Genomic DNA, 15,169 nt, shown 5'->3' with positions numbered 1-15,169 from the left:
ATCCGGGAGGGTGACGAGTGGAAGACAGCTTTTCGCACCCGATTCGGGCATTTCGAATATCTAGTGATGCCATTCGGCCTATGCAATGCCCCAGCCACATTCCAGCACTTCATTAATGACATCTTTCTTGATTACCTAGACTTGTTTGTTGTAGTGTATCTGGATGACATCTTAATTTTCTCTTTCTCCCTTGATAACCACCGCAGGCATGTTAAGAACGTACTGGACAGACTACGACAACACAGGCTATACGCTAAACCAGAGAAATGCGAGTTCGAGCGACAAAGCATCCAATTTTTGGGACTAATTATCTCCACCGAAGGTGTCAAGATGGATCCACAAAAGGTCACAGCCATTTTAGATTGGCCAGCCCCAGTGGACAAAAAGGCATTCAACGCTTTGTCGGGTTCTTAAACTTTTACTGGGAATTCATCAGGGGATTTTCAGCCATCATATCTCCTATCACGCAGCTGACTAAACAAGGCATCCATTTTCAGTGGACCCCTGAAGTCCAAAATGCTTTCGAAACTTTTAAAAAGCTGTTTACTTCCGCACCAGTTCTGAGGCACCCTGACCCAGCATTACCTTATGTATTTGAAGTAGACGCATCGGAAACGGCAGTCGGGGCAGTATTATCCCAAAGACAGGGACCCAAGGCCTTGTTACACCCAGTCACCTTCTTTTCCCGCAAATTGTCAAACTCTGAAAGGAATTACGACATTGTGGATCATGAACTTCTGGCCATTAAGAATGCATTGGAGGAGTGGAGATACCTCTTAGAAGTAGCAGCGCACCCGATCCTAATCTATACAGTTCACAAGAACCTGGAATACTTGAGGACAGCTAAGAGACTCAAACCACGCCAGACTAGATGGACACTCTTCTTTTCCAGGTTCTCTTTCCATCTAACTAACAGACCAGGGTCTAAGAACACCAAACCTGATGCACTCTCCCGTATGTTCTGTGAGTCCGAGGAATCTGCATTGTCTGGCACTATCCTGTCTTCTGAGAACTTTCTGTTACTTCAGGGAGACCTGCTCTCAGAAATTAAACAGGCTTCACCTCTGGGAATAACGTTGCAGGCTAGGGATTGTCTGCTGTGACACAAGGACAAAATATTCATACCAGAAAATCTATGTGTTTCTGTCTTGTGGTTGTGTCATGACCACAGGTTAGCCGGATCAGTAAAACTGCTGAACTTGTGCAACACACATTCTGGTGGCCTCAAGTTGAAAAGGAATGCAAGGGCTATGTGGAGTCTTGTACCACATGCATACGAAACAAGAATAGTAAAACCAAAGCATGGGGTTTGCTGAAACCACTATCAGTCCCGGAGAGACCCTGGAAGAATATTTCAATCGATTTCATCGTGGAACTTCCCCTTTAGACGGTTTTTCCACCATCTTTGTGGTGGTAGACTTATTATCCAAGATGGCCCACTTCCTGCCCATGAAAGGCACATCATCTGCCCTGGAAACAGCTCAACTTTTTGTGAAGGAAGTTGTTAGACTCCATTGAGTCCTAGCAAACATTGTATTGGACTGGGGGGTGCAATTTACCTCAAGGTTCTGGAGGTCACTATGCGAAACCTTGGGAATAGAGTTGTCATTCTCTTCCGTATACCATCCCCAAATGAATGGGCAAACGGAGAGAACTAACCAGACTCTGGAGCAATATTTAAGTTGTTTTTCCTCATTTTCACAAGATGACTGGGCCGCATTACTCCCTTTAGCGGAATTAACTTATAACAACTCCATCCACTCTGCCACAAAACAGTCCCCATTTTTTGCTAATTACGAAGTTAACCCATCATTTCTGACAAGTACCTTTCCGGAATGTTCAGTACCTACCATTCTAGAAACCGTAAATTTCTTTGATACCAATAGCAAACTGTTACAAACAACTATGGCTAAAACACAAGAACATAATAAACAGACCTTTGATAAGAGGAGGCGGGGAGGGCTAAGGCTGGAACCTGGTGATTGGGTTTGGCTGTCCACAGGAAACCTAAAACTAGCATGCCCTTCTAAAATGTTAGGTCCTAAATTCATGGGACCCTTCCCGGTAAGGAGGGGGATCAACGATGTGGCCTATGAGCTACAATTATATCAAATAGAAATACAGCGTTGTCTAAATAGCCCTTCCAGAAAATACAACAATTTAGGTCCTGCTTCTTCTAGAAAATACAACAATTAAGGTCCTGCTGCAGTTTAAATGTGAGATACACACAATAAAAATATGTCAAAGAAAAAAATTGCGCAATATAAGACCATATAAATGATGATAATTCACCGCGAGTAATGGGATGTCCCTATCTCATAAGGGACATAATTGCTCCCAATCTATAGGAAAGTTCTAGTACCTATAGAAAAACAATTTGCATCACAGTAATAAATCTGTGATGTATTATAAAATTATCCACATGATACGGTCAAAGAGAAGTCATTGGAGACATTATTATTCACACAGTCCAGGGGCACGACGTCACCTTTGACGAAACGACGTAGGGAGGAGCGGCGTGCTGACGTCACCAATACAACCTGTAGTCCCAGAAGCTACGGGCGATTGTCTGAAGAGCTGGCCCCACTCAAATGCTTTATAGACGCTACTTTTTCGCTTACTCTGTAAGTGCAATATATTTTTTATTATTAATAAAAACGTTTACAGTTTTACACTGTGGTAGTTTTTCCTTTTCAAGTGGGTTAACTGCTGACCATGAGACATTCAGGGAAGACCAAAGAGGAGGAGAGGTACCATTTGGTGGTTAAACACAGAGACCGTGGCTGGGATATAAGCCTAAAGCAGAGCTGATCTCCTTAAAAAGAGATCAGAGCAGCTGGTAGTTATTTTCCAGGTGGAAGGACTTTCCTATCTCAAATCACTTTTCTCTACGGTGTTTTCCTGTTTGAAGTCACAATTATCTGTGAAGGAGAGACATTCCTTTAATGCGAACATTCAACCACCAGCAGCAATATCTGTTTAGAGAATCTGTGTGAATAATAATGTCTCCAATGACTTCTCTTTGACCGTATCATGTGGATAATTTTATAATACATCCCCGATTTATTACTGTGATGCAAATTGTTTTTCTATAGGTACTAGAACTTTCCTATAGATTGGGAGCAATTATGTCCCTTATGAGATAGGGACATCCCATTACTCATGGTGAATTATCATCATTTATATGGTCTTATATTGCGCAGTTTTTTTCTTTGATATGAGCTGCAATTGCCAGATTCCTTTAAGATACATTCTGTCTTTCACGTGGCCTTATTAAAACCCGTGACCACTGATCCATTCCCTGGACGGAATATGGGTCCACCCGAACCAATATTAGTTGACGGGACAGAAGAATTTGAAGTCGAGGCAATTCTGGACTGTAGGAAAGGAAGAAATCAGATCCAGTATCTCATTAAATGGAAGGGTATGGTCCGGAGGAAAATTCATGGGAACCCGAAGATAATGTCCACGCTGAAAGACTTATTCAGGCATTCAAGAGATCCCATCCTATGATATTTGGCCCGATTGGGCATCCGGAGGCTGCCCATTGGGAGAGGGCAATGTCTGGAAGGGCACGCCAGCAATCAAGATGGCAACCGTAGATGTCCCCCTGTTCGGTATGTCCCACTGAGGAGGGCTGCGCGGGCACATTTGCGCGCACCTATGCACACGCACACATGCTTGCACACTAGTGCCGCACGAAATGCCAATGTTGGCACACACGCACGTGTCCCGTGGCGTTTGTGGCTCTAACAGACTATTTAAACTGCCTTACTTCCTTGGATCGTTGCTGTCCCGTCTACAGCGTTACTTGTGATCCCTGATTATTGTTTGCCTGTACCTGCTCTAGTTGACCTACCCAGCTTGCTCCTGACTATCCCTGCTTATCTGCCTGCATCTGACCTCGGCCTGTCTTGACTACGTTCCTGCCTGTTCCTTCTGTTACCTTGCTGCCAGCCTGTTGCCGAACCTGCCTGCACCTGACCCTGCTCCAGTGTCCACCTGCTCTGGACTTGTGTGCCAACGCTTCCAGTCCATCTGCCTGCACCTGTCAGAGCTCCAGTTTCTAGTCTACAACTGTTCCTGGGTCCGTTCCAGTTCCTGCTGCAGTCCCGTTCTAGTTCATCCACTAGCAACCTTGCCTGGCACTCGTGCGACTCTGCACACTTGTGCCTCCTGTTTTCTCTATTAGGGGCCTCGATTCAGAGGTGTAAGAGAGGCCTCCCTCTGCATATCAGAATCTACCACCAGGTATGTGACAATACTCCAAGAATGCTCACACCAGGCTCATGGTCTGATGTATACAGAGTCCAAGCTGGCACATAGAAAAGGAGAGAGAGAACCACCAAAAATGATAAAGTTAATATAAGCCATATGTAGCTAACCAATGCATATGAATATATACACAGGTGCAAAGGATAAAAATTCATAAAATATGGATAATATCCAGCTCGTATGAGCTCATACGCAGGAAGTCCTCCTTAAAATCCATACCAGACCTGAAGGGCAATACATTACAGCCACAAGCAAGTTTAAGGGGACCCCCCAGGCACGATATTTATTTGAAAATTTCATTTTTATTGTTTCACTTTAAACATTATTAAAATCACTGCTCCTGAAAAAACGGTTGCTTTAAAAACTTTTTTTTTGCATTGATACATGTCCCCTAGGGTAGTGCCCGCGTCCCCATACACTTTTTATGGCAATAACTTGCATATAAGCTTTTAAGATTGGCGCTTTTTATTTTTTATGTTCGTGTCACATAAACTTTAATGGGGTTCGCATCTTCGCTCAAACTTTTTGCCTGTTCGCATGTTCTGGTGCGAACCGAATCAGGGGGGGGGTGTTCAGCCCATCCCCACACATCGATCACATTGTACAAGACCACATGTTCACCTGGACACAGTGGTAATGAGATCTGCTGTGTCTGGGGCACACGCGGATCACCGGGCTCCTGGGTGTGCGATCTGTGGGAAGCCAATGTGGGGTGACATATGGCTACGTTAACTGTGGGCGCTGTTTCCCGTCCCCGCCTATAATAATGAAATAGAAATGTAAGATAGAAACAGAAATGTAAAATAGAACTATAAATCATTGATTTCAAATGGAAAATACCACATATGGCCTTTAGAGCTAGGTATTATACATTCCTTTATTTATAAAAAATGTATTCAAGGTATTTTTAAAAACAAATTACTAAAAGTGTTGTATGTGCTCAAAGTATTTTGGTAAGCAAAGCATTAAAAAAATTATGGTTGGGTAAGTAGGCGCATACCAAAACTTCAAAATTCTATCTAATCTCAAAGGGATTTGAAGTTTCTTGGACATAGAAGAGTTAAACAGAGAAGTTGATCATTATTTGCACACATTTTTAAACTAAATACCATAGGTTAGTGTATTACTAGTGAAATCTAGAGATGATACTCTGCACTGCAGGTTATATCCTTGTAGTAAATTCTGGAGACCTATGATATACACAACCGGAAGGCAAGTAAACTTATCTTTCCTTTTTAGTACAGATGAATTGCTGTTTCCTAAGAGGGCACCATTTGTCCCAAATGAAATAGATTATGTACCGTACTTCAATTTACTTTACAGTTACTTCAAATAGTACATATTCGTTTGTTGCAAAGTGCACTTTTAAAAGCAGCCTGTCTAGCCAAAAAGCACAAAGAAATCATAAGTAACCAGCAATCCTTACCTCTAAGTGGCCCTCTTACAAAGATTTCCAATCATAGTTTCATAGTCCTTTCATCATAAGCTTGAACATCTTCTTTCAGTGTAGTCAAAAGCCCACCTGGATTTGCTTTTACCCATAAATAAGGGGAAATGACTGATTTGAAGTAGAACAATTTTGAAAGCTTTTGTGTTCTAAAACAATTTTATTTGGACAGGAATATATATTGGTAGTTGTTTGTTGGCCAGATAGACACCTTCACCCAGGTAATCTGGATAATCATAAACTGAACACTAAAAGGCCACTAATTGTATTACAGATGTGAACATGAAAAATAAATCCAGGTAAAACACAATATTAAGTCTAGAAGTAGAACTCCAATTAAACCTATTTTCTGTTTTGAATATGTTTTTCATTTTTGCAGCTCAAACTGGAATAGACAAGGATATGAACACACTGGTACACAGCAAATTAAAGCGGGCATAACAAAAATGTAAAGGAAATAATACATAGAAGTCCACAATAGGTATTTATTACAAATGATGACATTGATGGGCATCTTAAAGCAGAATTCCACTGCATCTGAGCACCACAAACCAAACACGCAATGTAATCCATTTTTAATATTCAAAGCAAACACATCCATCCATCCATGTTTCCAAACTTTGAAATCCCCCCCCCCCCCGACATTTCTGGCCATGGCCATCTTGAGTGAGGGAGAATAACTCTTGTAGCATTTGCTTCCTGGGATCCCTCTGCCCTTAGCTCAGCCATGCAGGCAGGAGAGTATTCTTAACTAAGAAAACACATCCTCCCCTCCTGAAGACTCCAGGGATGAATGGAATAATTTGCCTAGGCATGAGAACCAGGAAGTAACTGAAGACGTGAAAAAAAAAATTTAAAACAAGTAAATGTAATATACTTTCATATCGATTTACTAATACAAACAGCATATGGGTTATGGGGAAAAGAGGATGATAGACAGAGGCACAAGGAAGGACAAAAAATTGGGGGAAGAACAGCAAGGGGAATAGAGGCACAAGGAAAGAAAGAAGGAAGAGCAGAGTTGGTGGATAACAATCTCCCCAAGGTGAGGCAGGGGTCAGGGGTCTCTAATATGACCCATAATGCCTTATCAAAGAGAACCTGTCTTCAAAATTTTATATCACATTGGGTACTTTTTGTCCCCATGTGGGATAAATAAGGATTTAGTGAAAGTAAAATAAAAAGTCAAAAAATACAATTACAGCCAAACACTTAAAACCCCAACCCAAAAAAAGAAACTTTGAGCTTGCCCTGCCCCATAAGCATGCAAACACAAGCATTAAGATACATGACGGGGACACCTTTGTACAAAAATGTCGCTTGCGATACACGTTACATATTGCCGCACATGCCAGCATGTGAGAAATAACTCTAGGGTGATTATTTACAGTTAACTCTAAACTGTTGACCTGTAGGGGCTTTAAAAGTGTCGCCTATGGAAAATATAGGGTGCTGAAGTTTGTCATCGTTTTGTGGGTACACACAAGTTTAAAGGTTGGATATTTATTTATTTATTTGGCCAGCCTTAAAATTTATACTTTACTTAAATATATTGCATTTGTGTGCTCCAAAATTGCCTTTGATGTATTTTCTACTGAAATTTTGCTCTTGATAAACCATTGCACAAATGTCTTGTGACTTAAACAAATTGAACTACACCATTTTATTCTCCAGAGTCTCTGCTTTCAGGCATTGTATAATGTTTCAGAGTTTTAACTGATCTTCAGGCCTAAAATGATTATTTAAACATGCATGCAAAAAAAGCAAAAATTGCTCTGACAGCGAAGAAGCTAAAGCCAAACTGAACCTTCATCTTAAATAAGCTAACTACATTTCTGGTGTATTCAAATAAAAGGTGTTTGTTGTTTTGTAGAAAGCAGCCACATAAACATGTTTGAATGCAAAAATGTTCTTCACTATACTATTGTAGTGCAGGATTTACACAGTGGGGTTTACTAAAACTGGAGAGTGCTTCTAACCTCAGTACAAAATATTTTACAGCGCACACATACAAGAATGACATTTCCTGCAGGGCTAGTTAAAAACACCTGAACATATTCAAAAAATACGGGGGTTTGGTCACACTATATGGTCATATAGTGCTAAGCCCACTTACTGCGACAAAGTACCCCGAATTAGTGGGTCCTACACTAGTAATAGAATGGAAGATTTTCCTGCAGGAAATGTCATTCTTGTATGTGTGTGCTGTAAAATATTTTGTACTGTTTGTAGGTCTTATAGCAGCACCATCTTGAATTTAAACGCATTGTAGGGTGTGCCCCCCAAATATGTTCTTGTATATTGTAATAGGCCCTGACCAGGTTTTTTGGGCTGGAGCACCCCTCCCCCTCCTCATTACCTCTTATTAGTGGCCACCAGTGTTTAGGATGTATCCCCTTCAGTTCTCCCACATAGAGGAGTTTAGCTCCCATGGTTGAGACAAAGGATCTTCCATTCTATTACTAGTGTAGGACCCACTAATTCGGGGTACTTTGTCGCAGTAAGTGGGCTTAGCACTATATGACCATATAGTGTGACCAAACCCCCATATTTTTTGAATATGTTCAGGTGTTTTTAACAAGCCCTGCAGGAAATATCATTCTTGTATGTGTGCGCTGTAAAATATTTTGTACTGTTTGTTGGTCTTTTAGCAGCACCATCTTGAATTTAAATGCATTGTATGGTGTGTCCCCCAAATATGTTCTTGCTTTTAACCTCAGCCTGTTCAATAAAACCTGGAAGCTGATTGTTTTCTATGCAGAGTTGCACCAGATTTTGCACTCTCCAGTTTTAGTAAATAAACCCCAGTTCAACATCTATGCAAATGGTTTCAGGTGCAGTAATCTGAGCGATTCTCGCACACCCGCAGTCAAAAGGCGCTGCTGTTTGAAAACACATAGGGCTTCCATTCCATTGCATTTGTTTGTGAATATCTGGGGCTGCACATCTAATGTTTTGTACATCCTGCCATTTGAAGGAAAAAGATGGGAGGGCAATGAAATGAGCAGCTGAAAAAGTAAGCATTCCTTTAAAAACAGATCACTGCATAGTACAAGGAAAACTTTATTGACTCTGCCACTGACTATTAGGAATGTTGTAATGCTTGGGGTTGTTTTTGGCAAAAGTCAGTAAAGTTTTCCTAGTGCAAATAGAAACATGTAAATACATATAGATAATGTATAATAGTTTATTTCATCTAGAGTGGTGTCGTGATTTCAGTATAATGAATTTCATATTATAAAGTATCGTAGTCTGAAATTCACCAGACATTCATCCAATTTTCATTCCATGTCTGTCTGTTCCAGAGACATGGACAATATGATCTTTCTCTGCCAAGACAGGTTGAATATAAAATTTACTGTAAGCTGGACCTAGTTCATCAGTCATTCTCGCTGCTGACTGTACATTTCTTCCTGCTGCTAAGTACAGAAAATAAAGGTATAGGTTGACTCTTATTTTCAATCTCTCTATGTATAATAGCTGCAGTCCACTGAGTAGACTCGGGAGGATTATAGGAAATGTTAAACTTTATCCCTCAAATCTCCCTTCAGGATTTGCATTACATTTGAGCAACAGAACTAGAGGCCTGCACTGGCATTTAAGTCCCAGTACATTTTATTACATTCTCCTTAAGCCTTGTAAAAGCAGGAAAGTAGATAGGAAATATTTACCTTTCATTTCTCTGTTAAGTGTTTAATGGGTTCCACATGACTGCTTTAGTTATCATGAAAAATATCCTGCAGAAGAATTAATGGTACTTACACAACAAGCTCTTAATTCTGTTTGGTGCTATAGAGATGCACTAACAAGCCATGACATTCTTCTCTGACTGGGGTGCCCTGTATTATGATGTGTATTTACTGCTGCTTAAGGTCCTCCCCTTGGGGAATATTTTATCTAAAATCAATCATGCATGTTTAGATGGCTTAAGACAAGTGCATCACATACATAGCTCATGAGACTGGAATCACATAGTCAGTGGGGTTGGAAGCATGTGTTTTCAATGTAGGAATCTTGAACTTTGAAATGATTTATATTTAAAGAGAACCAGCAATGAAAATATTTCTGCAAGAAAAATCAATATTTTCTTTTAAATCATTATAAAGGCCCAGGTTTGCCTATGAAAGATTTATATGTGCCCTCTCATTTATATTAACCTCCTCAGTCTCAGGGAAATGCCACTGGTAGTGGGAATTCACTAGAAGTCTGAAATTTGCGGATCTGCCGGCTGCCTGATCTCATCAACTGGTTTGAAGACGTGACTAATCGCCCTCGCTTTGCCTCCTTCCCACCTCTCTTCAAAGTGGTTACAAAACGTTTTTAATTAGATACAGAGTAAGAGAGAAAGTCTGAAGGCAAGCCACGTTGGCCTTGCTCCCATATAACAAAGTCCATAATGCACTGTGAAACCCATGTCATGGTGTCAAAAAATGTATATAAATCCTAGCAGATATAAAACATATGTTTAAAAACATATACACCTAATACATTGAAAAATAATACATTAAACCATTATAATTACCCTAAAATTGAGCTTCAGAGTGCCATGTAAATTTTTCTTGACCTCTGAATGAATTCACTTATCCAGAGTTGAATCTTATGAAAAATAAATGCATTTTATAAATTGTGCTTTGTTTCTCACCTTTATTCTGATGCTTTATACATTGACTTGCAAGCACCTGAGAAGAAATACAGAATAGCAAAAAAAAAAATCAACCAGCTAATATCAAATAAAGGCAATAAACATTTCTTTTAATTTCCATTTGGCCTTTACAAACACAGTGGATGTGAGAGTCATATCAATCCGATAACTCATGTGGATGAAACCTGCTGTCTTCTGAGTTTGTACAACAGTACCGCTTAACAAATCTCTGTAGTAAAAACAAATGTGATCAGCTACAGGGTTCTGTATTTGATGTTGTTATGGTTACTTGGCAGATGACAGCATGTGCCATCAACTTGGTTCAAACTGTTTACAGAAAAACTCAGATCTCAAAATCCTGACTCTTCCTAAAAAAAAGCCCAATTGGGTAAATGTATATCTTTTAAAGATAAGATTGCAGAACTATGAAAAATGGCAATAAAGACTGTACACTTAGCAAAGTAAATGTTCACTGAGCTTGAATGAATGAAATAAAACTGTTGAATGAGATAAAACTGTTTCACTTCAATCAACCAATCCTGTGCTGGCAAAAATCTTGGTTCCTGTTTACATTTTCCTTATATTTCTTTGAAGTGAACATACAATAGGTTATCCCTTATTTACTGTTATCTGTTTTGCAGTGAACAGCCTCAACTCCATTAGTAAATCAACTCTACAGAATTGCCACATAACCCATCTTGTACTCTACTGTTAAAGTAATTAAAAGCCTTCCCTTTCAATCTGTAGCTGTCTGATTTTCTGAAACTGATGAGATGTTAAATTGTCACTTCCTTGCAAGCAAGGCAACAATTGATGTATTACGTGTTCTCTTTGTGTACACTCTTTGTGTCAAGAATGTCACAAGAATTCTCTTTTCATATGTATGATTGGCTCGGTGCTTTTTCCAGAAATCAAACGGGATCCTTTTAAGCCACATCCAAAATTCCACATAAAGTGGCCACATCCATGTATTGTGCATGCTAACTTTCTTCCCAACTGCTGATGTTTGGAGGTATGCAGATACTACACCAGGGGTGCCCAACCTTTTGAGGAGCGAGGGCCACAATGATGGTAACTGGTCGCGGACCACAATGAGCAGAGCGGGCAGATAACAGGTCTGTGTTCACTCTGCTAATGCAGAGCAGTCACGGACACAGTGGATTAGATTGGAGATAGGCGGGTGTAAACGGACAAAAGTCTGTTTACATCTGCTGCTCTATAGAGGTAAATGGAGGGTCTGATTGGGTCCACCTGAAAAACAGGCAGGCAAACCCGATCAGACCGATTGTGTGAAAGGGGCCTAAGGCTGCTTTCACACTGATGCTCTGTGGTTTACCTGCACCTCAACTGACCTCAATCCTCAATTCTTCCTCAGGATTCCTGCAGGTATTGCTGGCTGCTGCTGTCCCCCAGGCTGGTATGGCTGGTGGCTGCAGCTGGCTGTCCTCCAGGGATGGTACTGCTGGTAGTACTGCTGGTTGGTAATGCTGGTGGGTACTCTGATCTGGGCTTGTCAACCCACCTTCCCAGAGCAGGAGGTGGGGGGGCCACACCAGCGGTTGGGCACCCCTGTCCTACACAGTACCCCATAAATGTTTAATTTATAAATCGAGGTCTGTTAGAATCGACAGTCATGTATGTAGAGTAGTGAAAAAGGGGGAATGATTAATGCGCTACCCAAAAGAGATAACAGCAGCTGCTACAAAACCATGTGACAAAAGGAAAACAAATTTTAAAACAAATTGTAGCGCTAAAAACACACGAAAAAATAATAATGATAATAAATATAAAGTTCAAAGTGTATATAAACGTAATGTCCCAGGAAAAACAAGTGTGTGATCCAAAAGAACAAAAATCCACAGTGCAAATAAATGATCTGTATATCAATCTTGTCTGCTTCACAACCTTCAGCTTGTATATCATCGATTAAAGCGAATAGATGGAATACGCTTACCAGAGAGGTTGGATTCTACTGCCGTAAGCATTGAATCAATGAAGCTTATTGCCACCCAGGGCGAAGTGGTGAGATGTTGGAGGCAAGGGTAGAGCCTCTACCAGGCCAGGACGTCCCCTCTCTCCCACCGAAGCAGAGCCGGAAATGTATTCCAAAAGTGGTTTCTCAGTTTCCCAGGATATGTGGAGAAAAGAAGGAATGCTCCCACATAGTGTAACTTCTGGGTGTTTTTATTCAAAAAAAAAACCACGGTACATAAAAATGTGATCACAAAGATAAAATAAAGAGCAGTGTATAAGGTCTATAAAAAAACGCCCTACGCGTTTCGGTCCAATGACCTTCAACAGGGGCATAAGGGACCCTCATAACACTGCCCAAATTTATAAAATACTATATGTCATCTAAAATAATCAAGACCAATAGGCTGTGCACAAACGAACAACAATGGACACCATTGGACCTAGGGAACATCACCTGTTGTGGTATACCACACCCCCTAAAAGTATCCAATCAGTGAACTTATAGTATTAAATTTACTATATATTTTAGGCCAATATACATATAGAATTTGTCTATGTCTATATCTATAGTTGTAGCTGCAGTGGGCGTCCTCGTGTGAAAAACCCGGGAACACTGCTAGACGTATACGTGTGACGTCAGTGACTAGGAATGTGCGGGCCGTGCAGAGGGGTTGCCTGGCAATCGTACACGCTGTTTCCCAAAAAGCCCGCAAACTCGGGAGGCGTGTCTGCGCGGCCGTCACTTGACGCGAAAAGCCGGAAACATGCGGACCGTGCAGGAGGGTTGCCTAGCAACCCTGCACGTGACCGCCCGAAAGCCCGCGAACACAAAAAACGTGTCCGCGCGGCCTCACATGATGCCGAGTTATCCATCATGTGATGACTGACGTCATTCACACGTGGACTCTCGGGATGAGTTGCCAGGCAACGACGTCACCAGACCAGGAATGCTTGCGAACCCGAAGAGAATGTCCGCACAGCCATCACATGACCCTGTGTTACCGGTCACGTGATGACAAGCAGACACTGGAGACCAGTTGCCAAGCAACAGAGACACAATATCCGAAAGGTCCGCAGTAGTGTGGATGTACCTATACTGTAATCACCTATTCGGAAAAGAGTCTCACATATAACAACTGACGTAGATCGATATTTGAAAATACGTCAGTGGGCTGGAAAGGATGACAATGTGGAGAAGGCGCCCTCATCAAAAAATCCTGATATCACTCAAAGTGCAAAAAAATGGGGCATACAAAAAATGAAAATGTATAAGATATATAAAGTGAGAATAAACAATGGGGCGAAATCATATTTGTTGGATGTATGAAAACGAAATATCCAATAGTGAAAAAAGAAAAACAGTAAATGAATAGATAAAAATAAAATTAAATAAGGGACGTTAGGGTAGACTTGCCTGACTGTTGAAAGTAATAATAATGTGTATCATGACCCAAGAGTCAAGAATAAAATGTGTGGAATAAATAAAATAAATGAAATGTGCATGGGTCATATGGTAAACAGTGCATGTGTGATGAAAAACATGTGGGGAAGGATGTAAATATGTAAAAATATGTACGGAATAGTGTATGAGGTGTATGGTCCTGTATAAAAATATATGGAATAAAGCTTACAAAAAAAAAAAAAATATTGAATGATGAAGTGGATAAAAAGTGTTGTGAAAAATATATCTTATGAAAGATTAATAAACGAGTTCAGATCCCATTCCACATTAAGGCCAAAAGGGAAATAAGATCTAAGCTGGTGTATCCAGTACGTCTCAAGCTTGGATACCCCGCGTAAGCGGGACTCACCCCGCCAATGGGGGACAAACTTATCAATCACCTGAAACGTACTACCCGTGGGATCCTTATTATGGTGGAGTAGGTAATGTCGAGGTACTGAGTGTTTATCTTTGCCACCTTTTATACCCGCAATGTGTTCATTTACACGTATGGTGAATGTTCTAATAGTTCTGCCCACGTATTGTTTTTTACATTGGCAGGTGATCAAATAAACCACATATTGAGTGGTACAGGTGGCAAACTCTTTCATATGGTAAATATGTGAGGTGATGGTAGAACCAAAGGTATCCATTTTTCGTCCCGTTAACACATTATGTGCACATACATTACACCTACGGCACGGGTAGTAGCCTTGGCATTGTTGAAAGAAAGAGATTTTCTTTGGGGGATCTATGATATTGGGGGCAATTTGTCCCTGTATAGAATGAGCCCCTCTGAAAATGACCCCAGCATTATCCGGTAATGCAGGACCTAGAAATCTATCGCTCTTAAATACTTTCCAGTGTTTTCTGAAAATAGCCCTGATTTCTTTGAACTGGGTGGAATATGTAGTGAAAAAAGACCATTTAGCTCTGGAATCGGAAGTATCAGAGAGCCGAGTGTCGAGTTCCTATCAATCTGTGACACTCGATTGATCTCTGCGTCTAGTTCTCCTGCATTATACCCCTTGGCTATAAATCTATCTTTCAATACCTGAGATTGAGCGTAATAATCATTAATTTGGGAACAATTACGACGCAGTCGTAAAAACTGGCTGCGTGGAACAGACCGTAACCATTGGGTGTGATGGCAACTGTCGGACGGGATATACCCGTTACGATCTGTGGGTTTAAAATAAGTTTTAAACTTCAAATGTTGGTCTACCACCATAATTTCTAAATCTAAAAAATGAATAGAATGTAAACTGGCCTCATAACTCAGGGAGATACCGCGATCGTTGGCATTCAAAAATACCATAAAGGCATCCAACGATACCCGGTCTCCGTGCCATAGGAGGAGGATGTCGTCGATATACCTGACCCAGAGCGC

Source organism: Aquarana catesbeiana, linkage group LG01 (genome assembly GCF_042186555.1).
Source record: "Aquarana catesbeiana isolate 2022-GZ linkage group LG01, ASM4218655v1, whole genome shotgun sequence".
In the NCBI taxonomy this organism is placed as follows: Eukaryota; Metazoa; Chordata; class Amphibia; order Anura; family Ranidae; genus Aquarana; species Aquarana catesbeiana.
This window is presented reverse-complemented; position numbering follows the sequence as displayed.